Here is a 14,075-nt window from a genome sequence, read left to right as displayed (position 1 = left end):
CCTCCACCTGCTCCAGCGTGGGGTCCTCCACGGGCTGCAGGTGGAATCTCTACACCCCCTCATCCTTCCTCCATGGGCTGCAGAGGGACAGCCTGCTTCACCATGGTCTTCACCACGGGCTGCAGGGGGATCTCTGCTCCGGCGCCTGGAGCTCCTCCTCCCCCTCCATCTGCACTGACCTTGGTGTCTGCAGAGTTTCTTACATCTTCTCACTCCTCTCTCCGGCTGCAAAAGCTCTCTCTCCCTAAGTGTTTTTCTTCTTCTTAAATATGTTATCACAGAGGCGCTGATGGGCTCGGCCTTGGCCAGCGGCGGGCCCGTCTTAGAGCCGGCTGGCATTGGCTCTGTCAGACACAGGGGAAGCTTCTAGCAGCTTCTCACAGAAGCCACCCCTGTAGCCCCCCCACTACCAAAACCCTGCCACGCAAACCCAACACAAGTTCCCATCATCATTTTCCCAGCATGGTCTGTTGTGAACTAGTTGTTTTCCCTCTCACATGTCTGCCTTTTTTACTTGGTATTATAAGAGTTTTCCTTTCTTTTTGCTGTGCCTTTCAAAAAGAAAAAAAAAATTCTCACCTGTCCAGCTCTTCAATAAATACATCGGTGTCTTCTTGTGAAGCCTTGGGGTGCGCACAGGCTTTGAAGGGACTCTGTGAGGGAGAGTGCAGAACTAACAAAAGATGCATGATTTTGTTATTTTTTTCAGAATCCCCTTTGCTGTTGGGAGAGGGTTAATTTGTTAAAAACTTGCACAGCTGAGAACAAGTGAAAAGAGCAAAATACAGAGCTTGCTTTGGGTTTGACAACTTTCCCCTCCAGACTTGTATCAAAATCTTGTGCAGTTTGATATTAAGCTTTAGTAAAGTGCTAGATAGTAAAAATAAAGTAAAAATGAACAGAGGTCCCTGACTTTATTAAACAGCACTGCATGAAATAAAGAGCAAAGCTGTGCCCTAACACAAGAATTCAAGGTCTCTTAACTTGGCAGCAGTATCTTTTTGTGTTGAAATGTTTTCATACACCATTTTAATGAAGTATCTATGGTGAAATGTCGACTTTAATGATTTCGCTAGGGAAACAATGGCCATTAAGTCAACTTACTGTTTTAATACCGAAAAGAGTCTGAAAGCATTTGTAAGCAGTTCTGCCAAATTCTGTCCAGCTGTGTCTGCAGAAGTCTGAGGAAGCCAAGGGGACAGCCCTGCTGCATGTGGGCTTGCGTCATACAATAAATAGTAAGTGCTGATTTCACGTGAAATAAAAGTCTCAGACAAGATCTCCTGAATCGAAAATTGTGAATCTTGAACACAGGAATCCTGAAGACTTCCTTCTCTTCTGAGCTGAAGGAAATGGAGTTGACCCTGCCGTAAGTTTGGCTTCATTTTACTCCCTAGTAGCGAGATTTGGGCTGAGAGGAACGGGGTGAGGACTGACAGTGCTTAATTGCTGAACTATTTTTACAGGGATAGTTTGTGAGATACCTTCAACTTCATTTTAGTTCTTCAGCTCCAAACGCCAAAACCAATGACTCCTCCCCACCAGAGCACGATGATATTTGGCAGATGCGCAGGGAGCTGGGCTCCTCCTCATTTCTTCTGGCCAAGACCCTCTGGATCTAGCCTGAGCCCCTGGCAGCGGGGTGACAGAGTACCCAGTAACATTTGGTAACAGAGGTGACAAACTACATCTGAACTTTCTCATTTCTGTCATGCCACCAACATAACATCAAAACGCTAAAGCTACCCAGCCTGTTTGGGTGGTTCTCTTCATTTTATAGCATTTTCTTAATAAAGAAAAATTATTTTTTTTAGCCTAATATTTTGAGGGTGAAATTCATGCCCGTTTCGGGCAACAGTTTTGTGGGCGGTGTGTTTCTTGGCCCATTCAGGCTGACCTCCATCTGTGGCAGAGGTAGACTGAGGGAGGTGGAGGAAAAAACTAAGCTTTACCTGTGTTTTTTCATCATGTCATCATGTCTTGTCTAGATACTTTAGTTCTAGTATAACATGGCACCTAAGTGTTGTGTGCGCCCTGCAGCGTGGGGTCAGACCCATCACAGAAAACTTATAAAATGTCTTGTTTGGGTAGTCCCAGCAATGGATATCATAAAAAACTCAGCAACTTTGATATGCTCATTTTATGCATCATTACCTGCCGTTGGTTTACACAACTGTCCTCCTGCTGTTGGAGTGCTGGAAACGCTCTGGCGTACAAAGAGCTTTTTGTCCTGTTCTTTGTAATATTTGAAGGGAAGAAAACTGTAACCGAGGTAGAAGAGGACCTCATTTCTCCGTGAATACTGGCGTGCTCTCCCGGCGAAGTGACGGTGGCGGTGCTAAAACTGTGCTCATGCCGACCGTACTTTCCAGTAGGTGATGTAACCACGCTGTAATGAAAGCAGGCGGCATCAGTACGAGTGTAAGTCCTCGCCAGTACACCTTTGCCCACTGCGGGTCCCCAGCGCTGCGGAGGGGCAGAACCAGCTCCGGCACTGCGGTGGGCACCTGAGTTGGAGGCAGCCGTGCCACATCCTCAGCTGCAAGCAAAACGCGATGTTTACGAGGCTGCCCATCACTCAGCCTTTGCCGAAGGAGGTTTTATTTCAGCCAAGTCCAACAGCAGGTGAGAGGCAGGACACCCGAGGGGGGACCCATGGAACAAATACGCTGCTCTTAAAGCACACTGAGGGAGATCCACAGAAGACCAATATAAACTTCAGAGCCCCACACGCCCTAGAGCAGAACAGTATCAATAGTATATATATATAAAAAAAAATTGGCTCTCAGCCTACTTGGTGATGCCCTGAGAAAATTGCTCTTGCACTTGACCTGTTTGCTCCGTGGAGTCACCCAGCCTGGCCTCAGGAACAACACGTTTCTGCTTGTTCTGATGGCACCGGTAAAGGTCACTGAACAAACCCACACAATCCAAAAAAGACTGACAGCTTTATCTTTCGCAGCATAAAGAGGAGTGTACCACACGGAGGCAACGTTTATTCAGGTCCATGCTTTTCACTCCTCGTACTTTCTTACAAGAAAATTTTAAAACCTGTGTGCCTTCCAAAACATGGGTACATTTTTCCTCTAGTATAAACATGGAGAATAAATTTCCAGCCTTTGCTAGCGTTGAAAAGAACGCTAACACTGTGGAGTTGTGCTACCAAGAAGCCTCTCTTGTTCTCTGCTCCTCACGCTAGTTCACCTTTGGGACATTTCTATTATGTTTGCTGTCTCCCACTACAGTATTTTAAAGTGTGTGGTCTGTATTCATGCAAGCTCCATTCCTGCACACCCATCACGTAAAGCTGATTAATTCACCTTTCCTGAAATTATGCACACTGCATCAATATGATGTCTAGTGTTTCACCCCTTAAATAGTGTTTTGAAAAAGGTCACATTCCATTCTTTCATTAACAGTATTTTAGACTGAAAAAACTCTACACTCACAGAAGATGTCGGGAACCTCATCCAAGTGGCCTGAACTCACAAGCCTCAGTTTAAAAACAAACTCATCCCCGAATAATTTCAATATTTTAAGAATTCATATTTATTATTTAAGGTTCAGCACAATTAAGATATTGGCTTTTACAGAGAGAATGCAAGAGACCAGCTACAACAGAGCAAGAGTCCCAGGAGCGTCTGCGCCTGCTCAGTGTGCACAGTCAATCGGGAAGGCAGAGGGGGAGAAACACTCGGAAGGAAAACTAAGGAAGGAATCAGCACAATGTGCCTTAGCAGATAAATTATAGAAATGGTATGAAAAATCTACAGATAAGGCTGGAGGTGGCTGGCAGAATGGGGAAAGGAACAAAAGCCAAGGCGAAAGAAAAGGAAAGGCAGAGGGAAAATAAGATTATGCAAGTATCGCCCAGTGCCCACTCAGCTGTTAGGACCACCTTTCCAGCTGGAGTCACCCACACGTGCCCTGGGGCTTTGCGAATGGTGCCCCTAAGAGACAAATGAAATCTCTGTCCTGCTCTCTCCTCCTGGTCTCCCCTCTTCCCTTTGCCTCATCCCGCCTGCGAGTCTTACGCTGCACTCTCAAATGCAGCGGTTCTCTTTTCACCCCGACCTCTCTGTGCCGCAAAGGGACGGGGACTACACCTAACTCCAGACGTTTCTTCGTACAGCCCCAACAGCACCATCTCAGTGATATGGCAAAGTTTTACCAGGCGGATTCATTAGAAAGGTGACTTATTTACTTTAAATATATACAAAAAGGACAATAATGAGCCTACTTAATGATTGTGAAACAGACTTAATGCCATTTAATTACTGCACCTGTACCAAAAGGCAGAAGGAAAAATATAATTAAACTCCAGAATTAGAAAGAAGGGGGGAAAACAGTCTAATAATAGCTACTTCACCAATAAACATAAAGGTTATAAGTGGAATCCCCAGAATTTCAAAGTCAAAATAAATTTGTAAAAGTGAAAAGGTTAGAGGCAGAAAAAATAATAATCAGGCAGCAAAAGGTAAATAATCCATTAATCATGCACATCTGCTGAAGCAACTGAGATGCTCGTCTGGCGGCAGAGCAGCGAAGGCGATACCCGGCAGCAGCCAGCACGGCAGCCCGGCCCCGCGGGCGCTGGGTAGCACCTTTGCCTACAGCAGCCCAGTCCATCACCTGCTACAGGGAAAGACCGCTGACACAGAGTAATTAGAAAAAGGCACTAGACAGAGGTCCTGTAGGAAATGCTCTGCTATAACGGGAGAAGCATATGGTAAGAGACAAAACTCAGCAGGTTACGGCTAGACATAATGCCTGTGGAAAATCAAGCGCGAGTGCAATGGTGAAAACTGCAGGCAAAGGAGTGTTAGCCAGCCTTGTAAGCACTGACACGGCAGCTTCACTTCATCACCGACCTTTTCCAGTTTCCTTCTTGCAAAAAAAAATTGGCAGGGCCCTGACGTCCATGAAAAAGAAGGATGTTGTCTTTACGTTGAGGTTAACAGTTCAAGGCAGCTTGCTGCCTTCACTTTGGTGAAGTTTGGGGTTTAGGTCTGTAGAGATAAATAATGACCAAAATGCTTTTAGGTCTTCAGAATGTGGCTGAGCCTTGACCTGCTGTGGGTGCGCAGTTTTAGCCAGCCAATGTATTATCCTGACTCTCTGAGAGAGAGATGGGGGTTCACCACGTGCAAGCCCCTTGGCTTTGTGAGATGCTGTGTTTGTTTCAGGGAACGGGGTGAGGACCTTGGCAGTTCCTATGAGCTTCTACACAAGTAAGGACAGGGCTTCTCTATTCACAGCATTAAAACCTTATGAACCCAACACACACCAGAGCAAAACAAAACTGGCGCAGCAGTCCTTACAGGACAGTTTTAATACCTTGAAAATGCACGGTACCCACCACGTACAATGGCTATTGCATCTGTGCAGTAATTGAAGCTGAGAAAGAAAACACGAGTGGACCTAGAGCTGTAGCACGTTGCTGGCAGAAGAGTTGAGGCCACACGATTTTAGCCTTGGAGAAGCCAAAATCCATCCCAGGCTACCACTGAAGCCTACTTTGATTCACATAGAAGGTATGTTACCCAGTATTGTCTTCAGACCATTTTTCCCCTGACTATAACAATTCACATTAGGACACTTTCCCCGCTGTTCTTTGATGGTTACTTATAAGCTGAAGGGTCTCCTGATGAGCACATGTAGTCTATCTCGGAAGAGGTGATATACATGTCTCTGGCCTGGATTAAACAAGCTATGTCTATCCCAGATGTTCATTCCTTTCACACTCTTTGTTAGAAACCTCTGCTGTCACAATTATTAAGCCAAAGTAGTCCATTTAGTTTATTTTTAAAAGCTAATTGCACTGGCACATGAGTTTTTTTAAATTTTTTTTAAAATTTTTGAGTTCAGTATTTTAACATCTTGTGTGTGGAAACAGCCAAAATTAAAAGAGATTTACCAAATCTCAGATACACCCAAGAATGGCAGAAAACATCTACAACAAGACATAAGTAGGGAACTTTCAAGCCAGAAGGTCTCTTGGAGGAGCATGACATTGATTCAGAGCCCAGAGAGGTAATCTTAGGGAAATACATTATAGTAACTATACATAGCTACTCAGCACTGCAAAGTTCCCTACGTTCCACGAGTGCAAGGTCAAGTGGTTCACATTGCAAGGAGAGAGTCTACTTTCACGCAAGGGAAGCATTAGTGGCTTCTGAGGTTTCCTCCAACCTTTTGGGCTTTTCATAGTCAAATAGATCAAGAAAAGGTTAAAAAAAAAAAAAGCACTAATATTCTGAGGAAATCTGTTTTAGAGGATGAGACACAACACAGAAATATTTTTTCTGCAGGGTACATGGAATTAAGCATTGCAAGAACCTGCGGAGGCATGAAAGCGTTGGCTTTTGACACAAATTTAGCAACTCCTCCTGTGTCAACTTGTACTGAAAAGTGCCAATGGGCAACTTTGAGGCTTTGGACAACCTGGTCTAGTGGAGGGTGTCCCTGCCCGCAGCAGGGGGGTTGGAACTAGATGATCTTTAAGGTGCTTCCAACCCAAACCATTCTGTGATTCTATGATTCTATGATGCTATGAAACGTTTTGAGATCGGTGGAGCAGACAGATTCCAGTGCTGCTTCAGGCTTCAGCGCAGCATCGTCTGGCCCCACAAGGCACAGGGAGCGATGGGCACGTCAAGAGAAGCTCTCTCGCACCTCACTCTCCGCAGCTGGGAAGACCTGCTGCCCTGGCACGGGCATTGCTGCATCCCTCAGCCATAACCGCCGGGGGAGGCAGGTGTTGAAATCTGGGGTGTCTGTTCAAATCAGACATTTTCTTTTATGTTTCTCTGTAGCAGAGGAGATGTGTGCTCCACTGTGGGTGTACCTTTTGGTCAACCCTTCCTTGGTGTCTCTCCCGAAGTGGTCCTGAGGGCGTGAAGGGAGGGTTGTTCCCTTGTCATTTAAATAGGACACAGTGTCTTGGCTCGAGGTATGCACTCGCCATGATGCTCAATACGGACGTCTTCTGTTTGTATGCGTGTCCTTTGCCTGGCAGCCTAACCCTGCTCTGGGGAGGCTTGCTAAAACAGGTGCTTTGCTTTTTGATGTCAGGGGTGACAAGATACCATCAGAAGCAGGGATCTACTAATGTAATAAGACAAAAAAAGCTACCAAAAAAAAAAAATTATATTGGAGAAGGAGTGAAATCAGGTCATTCCCATAAGATCTTGTTTGCTAGGTCTTAGAGACTAATATCTTTTGATGAATTAGAGCACATTTACAAAAATACTTCCTCATGCCTATTTTTGATCTAAGCTCATAATAAGTGGTCTGATTGCTTTGTAGGATCTCGATGCTGAGATGGACAGAGAACCCTGATTTAGCAAAGCCCTTACACAGAAAGGCAGTGTAATATTACAGTGCTTTGATAACGGTCATGGAGAATTTTGCCCATGGTAAAGGTAAGGTAACAAGGGAGGTAAAGGTCTGGACTTGGGAAGGGAAGATCTTTGTCATAAGAGCAATCAGTGTTTTTTCCTGCAGCAAGTATTCACTTCAAGTACTTTGAGCAATGCAAGATGAAACATGTTTGACCTCAAAATTCTCTGGACTCCTAAAACATGAAAAATTTGAGGCTGATTTATTGTTAAGCTAGTTACTGTGCTTGAAAGACATGTAGGGAGCATTGAGAACCATTTGAGGGAACATTTCCAGCTTTGGACTGCAAAGTAAACAAAAAGAAAATCCTGTCTGTTTCTGGGAGAAGAAGTAGTTTAGTAATTCTCCCTTAACTCTAACGCTGCAGAAACGCGTTCCTGGGCAGAAGCATCACTCCACCGCAGGAACACCTACTGGGCTGCTCAAAGGCCCACAAAAGTATCTTCAAAAGAACTTTAAACTTTTTTGTGCTAGGACTAATAAGTCGTGTGTCAAATTAATTGATGACAGGTAATTTAGATCCCCCATACTAGTACACAGATGTAGCTGTTCTCAGCCTGTCTCCTGGATACTCTCCCTACCAAGGCTTATGGGAGATCAGATTGTTGAAATTGAAAGCTGCGAAGAAGCTTCATTTCTGTCTTACATATTAAACAATAATATGTAACCAGAAGGTACCTGAATTTATCAACATTTCAGGTTCAGTTATAATGCAAGCAAGTTTTACTTAAAAATCCATCTTAATTTTTTTTCAAATAGAAAAAAAACTTGCCCGATTTAAAGAGTTGATATAGAAACTGTAATAATGAACTAGTTAAAAAAACCCCATGCACAGTGTCTCAAAAGCAAAGCCTCTCCAATTGCTTTTTTCTTGATATTACTGTACTAAGCTAAATCTCTTTTTCCAGAGAGATGAGACTATAGGGGACTATCATTAATCAGAAGCAAAAAAGATTTTTGAATAGAAGATTCAGAATAAAAAGTATCCAAATCTATTCAAAAGACAACTGGAGCACACAGACCTGAGAATCAGTTACGCTAAAAATACCAGTGCTGCAAAGCCACAGGTGAACATTTAGCGTTACGCTCTGCTGTAGGGTGGCAAAGTCACCACTCTGACCATGGAATAAAAAAAGGTAGAGTAATTGCAACAGCCATGTTTTTCCTGTGAGGTTCAGAAGCCAACTTCACGAACTGTTCCCATGCAGGACAGCAGCAAAGCAGGGCAGCGCGGGTTTGATGTGTCTTTCCCTGCTCAACAATTTAACCAGAAAAAGGTGTGGTGAGCTAGTGTACTAAAAATCTGCTTTTCACTGAAAAAACTCAAAGAACTGAGAGTGCAGCAAAACAAAAGTAACATGGAGGCTTTTTTCCTTAGATATTTTTTTCTCCATTTTTATCACCATGTCACAAGCAGCTTATATCATTAATGTCATTGCAGCAGAAACTTGTTTCCATGGTGCTTTACGAGTACTCAGCCACTGTAATTTTTGTATTTTACAATAATTCCTAAGCCTACTCCTCTACCTGTGTGAGTGCATAGCAAGTCTCTTCTGGTAGCTCTGGTAACCTCTTCTAGCTCCATTAACTTTGCCCACTTTTCTATCACTTCCCCCCATGTCCTTTGCCTCTGATGCAAATAATTCCCAGCGGAAGATGGCCTATGCTCAAAACTGGCTTTTCATCACTGAATAAGGGTCCATGCAAATTAGATGCTCAGCTAAGTAACATCCAGCTTGCCAAATACCAGTAAAATTATGTCATGGAAACGGACCCCCACAACCTGCCTTTGCTTTTACCCACCACTTGTCAGACATGATCACAACAATAGCAAATTAACTTCAGGGGGAAAAAAAAAAAACAAAAAACAAAACAAAACAACCTGACAGGGCAAAGATACTTGGGCAATATTCAAATGAACCACTTAACCTTTTGGTACTAAAAGCTTCCTGCAATAATGAAACATTAGTCATTAACTCAATGTGCTTTGTTAAATATTAGACAAGAGCGCACATTCAATTTAGCACTCACGAATACTTAGTGACAAAGAGCCATCTGTGTTGACTACAATCTCCAGGACGGGAAGTGTGCTGTGAATGGCACTCCAGCCGAGTAAGGCTCTGGTGTATGGGGAAAAATACACAACAGCCAGAACATCATGGGAAAAGGTGATCCAGAAAGGAGAATAATGCTGTTTATGAGGTTATTTGCCCTCCTCGGTGCTATCCATACTGTGCATGCACAGAGGAGAACCGAAGTAGAAGAGCTCCACCCAGCTAGTGGGCGGACGAGGACAACTCTGCCCAAAGTAGCGCATCGCCCATGCTGCCTGCATGGTTTTGTGAATGGGTGTCAGCGTCTCGCTCCTTAAACCAACAGTTACTGCTCACCTAGGTCACCGGCTGGCACAAGCATGGCAGCAGAAGCAGCGTTGGCGTAAGGTCCTGAAGCACTGCCACAGGGGCGCGGGGGAGAAGGAGGTGGAGAGAGTGATGGCTTTAAAATATTTGCCCAATTAAGCCTGTGGACAGAAAGGCTGCATGAATGGGACCCATATGTAAAATGTGCTGAGTTCCTTCCCAACTAAAGGAAAAAAAGGAAGACTAGATTTATTGTCTGTCAAAAATTCATTTTTGTCTTCTTACGTTCAATCCAGAAAATGATTCTGTACTCCCCTTCTGCACTTCAGCCCCTCTGCCTCCCTGTTCACCTCGACTGAAGCACAGTTGGCAGTAGCTAATGTCAGTGGGGCTCCATCTATTCTCCAGCTTTTGCTATGAGGGGTAAAACATCCTGACAGACCTCCACTGGTCACCTGTCAAGGACAGATGTTAGCCCAGAGCATGTTAGTAGATCCTCAAACAAAATTTCTTTAAAATGTTTAATCTAAGTTTGAATTTCATTTACTTTATAATAAATGAATATTTCAGGATGAGCTTCTGAGGTGTAAAACACTCGATTTCTTCCTCTGAAATATGCACATTAATATACCCATAAATTCATGTTAAAACAAGAAACATTATTTGGCTAGCATCACAGGTATTTCAATTGCCTGAAATTTTTCTTCTTGTTCCACAAGAATTCAGAAAGTGCTCTAGACAGCTCCAGACCAAGACACAGTACAAGTGTCATCTTGTTTAGCTTTAATGATATTGCTCTGGGCAAGGTCAACTATTTCATGCTGTTCTGTCAAGAAAAGAAAATGTATAAGCAATAAGATCTGAAAGGTTTCAGGCCTTCTGGGAATCCTCCCTGGAAGGATCACTACAGCAGAAAGTCTCAACAGGAACAGCAACGAAAACATGCAGCGAGAGGAACAAGTTTCTCCAGCATAAATTTATATTTTCAGCTGTTTTCAAGTCCTTTAGACTGAGAGAAATGCTTTTATAACTGCTACTGAGCCCTACAGAGGGCATCTCCTCAGCACTTGAAAATTCAGGGTGTACTTTACAAGTTCCTTATTTGTGACACACAATCCAAGCCCATAGCGAAGTAGGTCATATTCGGACAACAACGCAATTAAGTTTCTGGAAGCAAACTAGGTTTTACCAACAAAATCCCTCTACTGAGAGCCATGAATTCTGTGTGTTTTGGGTTTCTATGTGAGCTAGTTGCTCCCTTCTTTCCAAGCACAGGGACGGTCTCTACTAAATCTTGGAAAGTCTACTTGCGGTCTACTTGGAAAGGACACTTTGCAAAGGTGAGTTGTAGGAGTCTTCAGCTGGTGTCATCTGGAAGATATCAGACAGAAACATGCCCATGTTAAAAACAATTGAAAAACAGCAAGAGAAGATTTGCTACAATTTGTCCTGAATCTCTTACTACAAAAAATATTTTCAACTACTTCTCTACAATATTGGCTGCTTAAAGTCACCCTTGCCAGCCACAGTGAAGAGCTGAGAACACATTAAATGCCAAAATGTAAAGCTGAACAGTCCTTGTCACAGTACATTATGATATGATGATAGTGCTGCTTCTGAATTTTTCCATTAGAAAAGCTATTCTTATGGGAAAAAAAAACTGGTTAGCAGTCAAAATATTAGGAAGAGTTCTTAGTAAATGCCGCCTTTAAAAGTCTACTAGAATAGCTATGGAGCTTGCACATATATGGAATAATAAAAAAAAAAAAAAAAAACCAACCCAGTTTTATACTAATATCAATCTTTAACTGGCTTTAACTGAAAAATTTAATCTACCTTAGTAATTTATAGGCCAACAGAACACAGGGGGAAAAAGATACAGGTTTTTTAGAAGTATTCATGGTTTTGGCCAATAATAAATAGTTGTGTTAAAGGTAACTCGCAAAATGAATCGGTAATTGAGGATACATGCTTATACTGAGAAATATGAACAGGCACTAGCCTGAAGAATGAGAGGCTGTGGAAACATCAATCCAACTTCAGTCGTAGCAGTATGGTTGCATGGTGTGGAGACAGGACTTCTGACCTCAAACAAATTTTAATGCTAAAGGTTGCACTCCGGGCGAGGAACGAGCAGAGCGCCTCATACCCACAAGTTATTTGGGTTATGGTAACTGGTTTTGCAGACACACAAGTCTCTGTATGACAACAGCGCACAGCATCGAGTTCAGAAACCCAAATGCTGAAGTACAGAGGCAAAGACAGCTCAGGTCCCAACAGATTTCTCTGCTACCTGCAGATATCCTCTCCTTTCTACAGAAAAAGAAAAGCAAAGCTGTATGGGATGAGCCTTGCATGCAGGTATGATGCAGAGGCTGACGCCAGGATGTCTATAGAAAACCTCCCTCTGCATCGTTACCAACGATTTGAGCTCTTGGCGAGCTCTCAGGGGGCACTGCCAGCCTAAAGGCTAAGGTCTGCTCAGGGAGCTTCAGGAGTGCGAAACACTGAGACTCAGAATCTAACCGCAGCACTGCCATGGCAGAGCGCTGTTTCCACCGCGGCTGTGGGACATCAAACGCGGCTGGTGTCCTGCCATCAGCCCTCTTCAGAAGTATGTTATTTCAAGCGAGGGGAGTTAATCAGGATTCTGGTTCATTACTTAGGTTCTGACTGTTTTTCCCATTTAACAAATAAACCCCCTCCCCACCTCCCCAAATCTGTGGGTTTAATGCCAGAGCAAGCAGCAGGCCGTAACTCCGGGGTGCTTCCCTTCACGCTCTGCCTTGCTCTACAGCACCCCCCTCCGAGTCTCCTTTTGAGGCTCCAAAATCAAGTGTTTAAGGCCCGCTGGCAGCTGCTACTTTTCTCACCAACTTGCAGAGCGTGATCTCTGTTATTAATTCATATCCATGTATGATACTTGCAGAAGGGCCTCCCTTTATCTGCTCTCAATCGGCAGGTCAGTGCTGTTTCCCCGTCCCACTGCGCTTGTCACGCGGACTGCGCTACGTATTGCTCTTGACAACCAGTTTGGGAACTGAGCTGAATTTCCACGGGGACTCTCTGTCCAGCACTTCCCAGCTCCTTTCTGAAATTCCCGTTAAAAACTGCGGCTGGCATTAGATTATGGCAATTATTACCAACAGAGGCTTTAAATGTTGATGCTATAATTGCATCAGAATTGCAGTGGGGGAATAGCACACCTCAAAGAAACCAGGAGAGTTGGGCAAGGCCAGCCTGTCCTGTAAAGAAGGACACAGGCTGTGTATTCATTACCAGTGAATTTGAGCAGAGGGCGAGAACCAGCTCCCGTGGCTTTTCTTTCCTCAGCATGGTCTCAGCTGGGTGCTGACGGGACTGCTGACCGAGCGGAGCTCTGCTCCCACTGAGCGTGAGTAGGAGACTGGCCCTAAGCAAGGACAAGTGAAACGTTACATCCCAAACAGGGGTCATGCTTGGATACCTGAACTCGCCAAATAGTAAATAACTCAAAAACCTGGTCCAGGATACTGGATTTGAGATGTTTTTCAAGAGGCTGTAGAAGCCTCTCTGCACAGTTGGGAGCATCAGCAGCTTTAGAAATCGGGAATGGCATTGCCGGTTGCCTTTAGGGGTACAGGCAGCAGCAGAGTTGATGTGCCATAGCCAACATCTCACTGCAGCTGAATGCTGTGATCCAAAATTCCCTGCGGTAAACTCAAACGGGCCCAGAGGAGGACTTTGAACAAGGTTTTCCATGTTGCTGATCTCTGAGCTGCTCGGAGCTGGTGTCCAGCACCAGCTGCCCCGCCGGGGACCTGCCCTCCTCTCCTCCCTGCACCGGCACCTCCGGGACACCTGGCCGGGGGCAGCACCGGTGGCCTGCCCCATGGCCGTGGGGTTTGGTGGGTGACTTCCACAAGGGTCTGCCAGAGGAAAGAAAGCTTGTCTATGTACGTGCGTCCGTATACCTGCGCGGGACATCTGGAAAGGCTTTCACACCTAACTTGGGACATTCCTGCTGGCTTTCAAATCACAGAATTTCTTCAACTCTTTAAAGCAGTGGGTTTCAAGTTTGGCTTAAATATGCCCTGTTTTATCAATGCATGTTCCACACATACATATGATTTTGTATTTGCATTTATATATATACATATACCTATCCACCTATATATAACTAAATAATTGTTGTTCTTAGTGACTGATGTCTATACAGCAGTGAAAGAGGCATCATGTCTCATACTATTATAACAAAGTTCTTCCAGATTTTGGGGGTGAAAGGAGGGAGAGGGAAGGGAAGGAAGAGAGAAACTGCATGTGAACATTTTTGTT

Source organism: Grus americana, chromosome 1, assembly GCF_028858705.1.
Source record: "Grus americana isolate bGruAme1 chromosome 1, bGruAme1.mat, whole genome shotgun sequence".
NCBI classification, from domain to species: Eukaryota; Metazoa; Chordata; class Aves; order Gruiformes; family Gruidae; genus Grus; species Grus americana.
Note: the sequence above shows the minus strand (reverse complement) of the source record.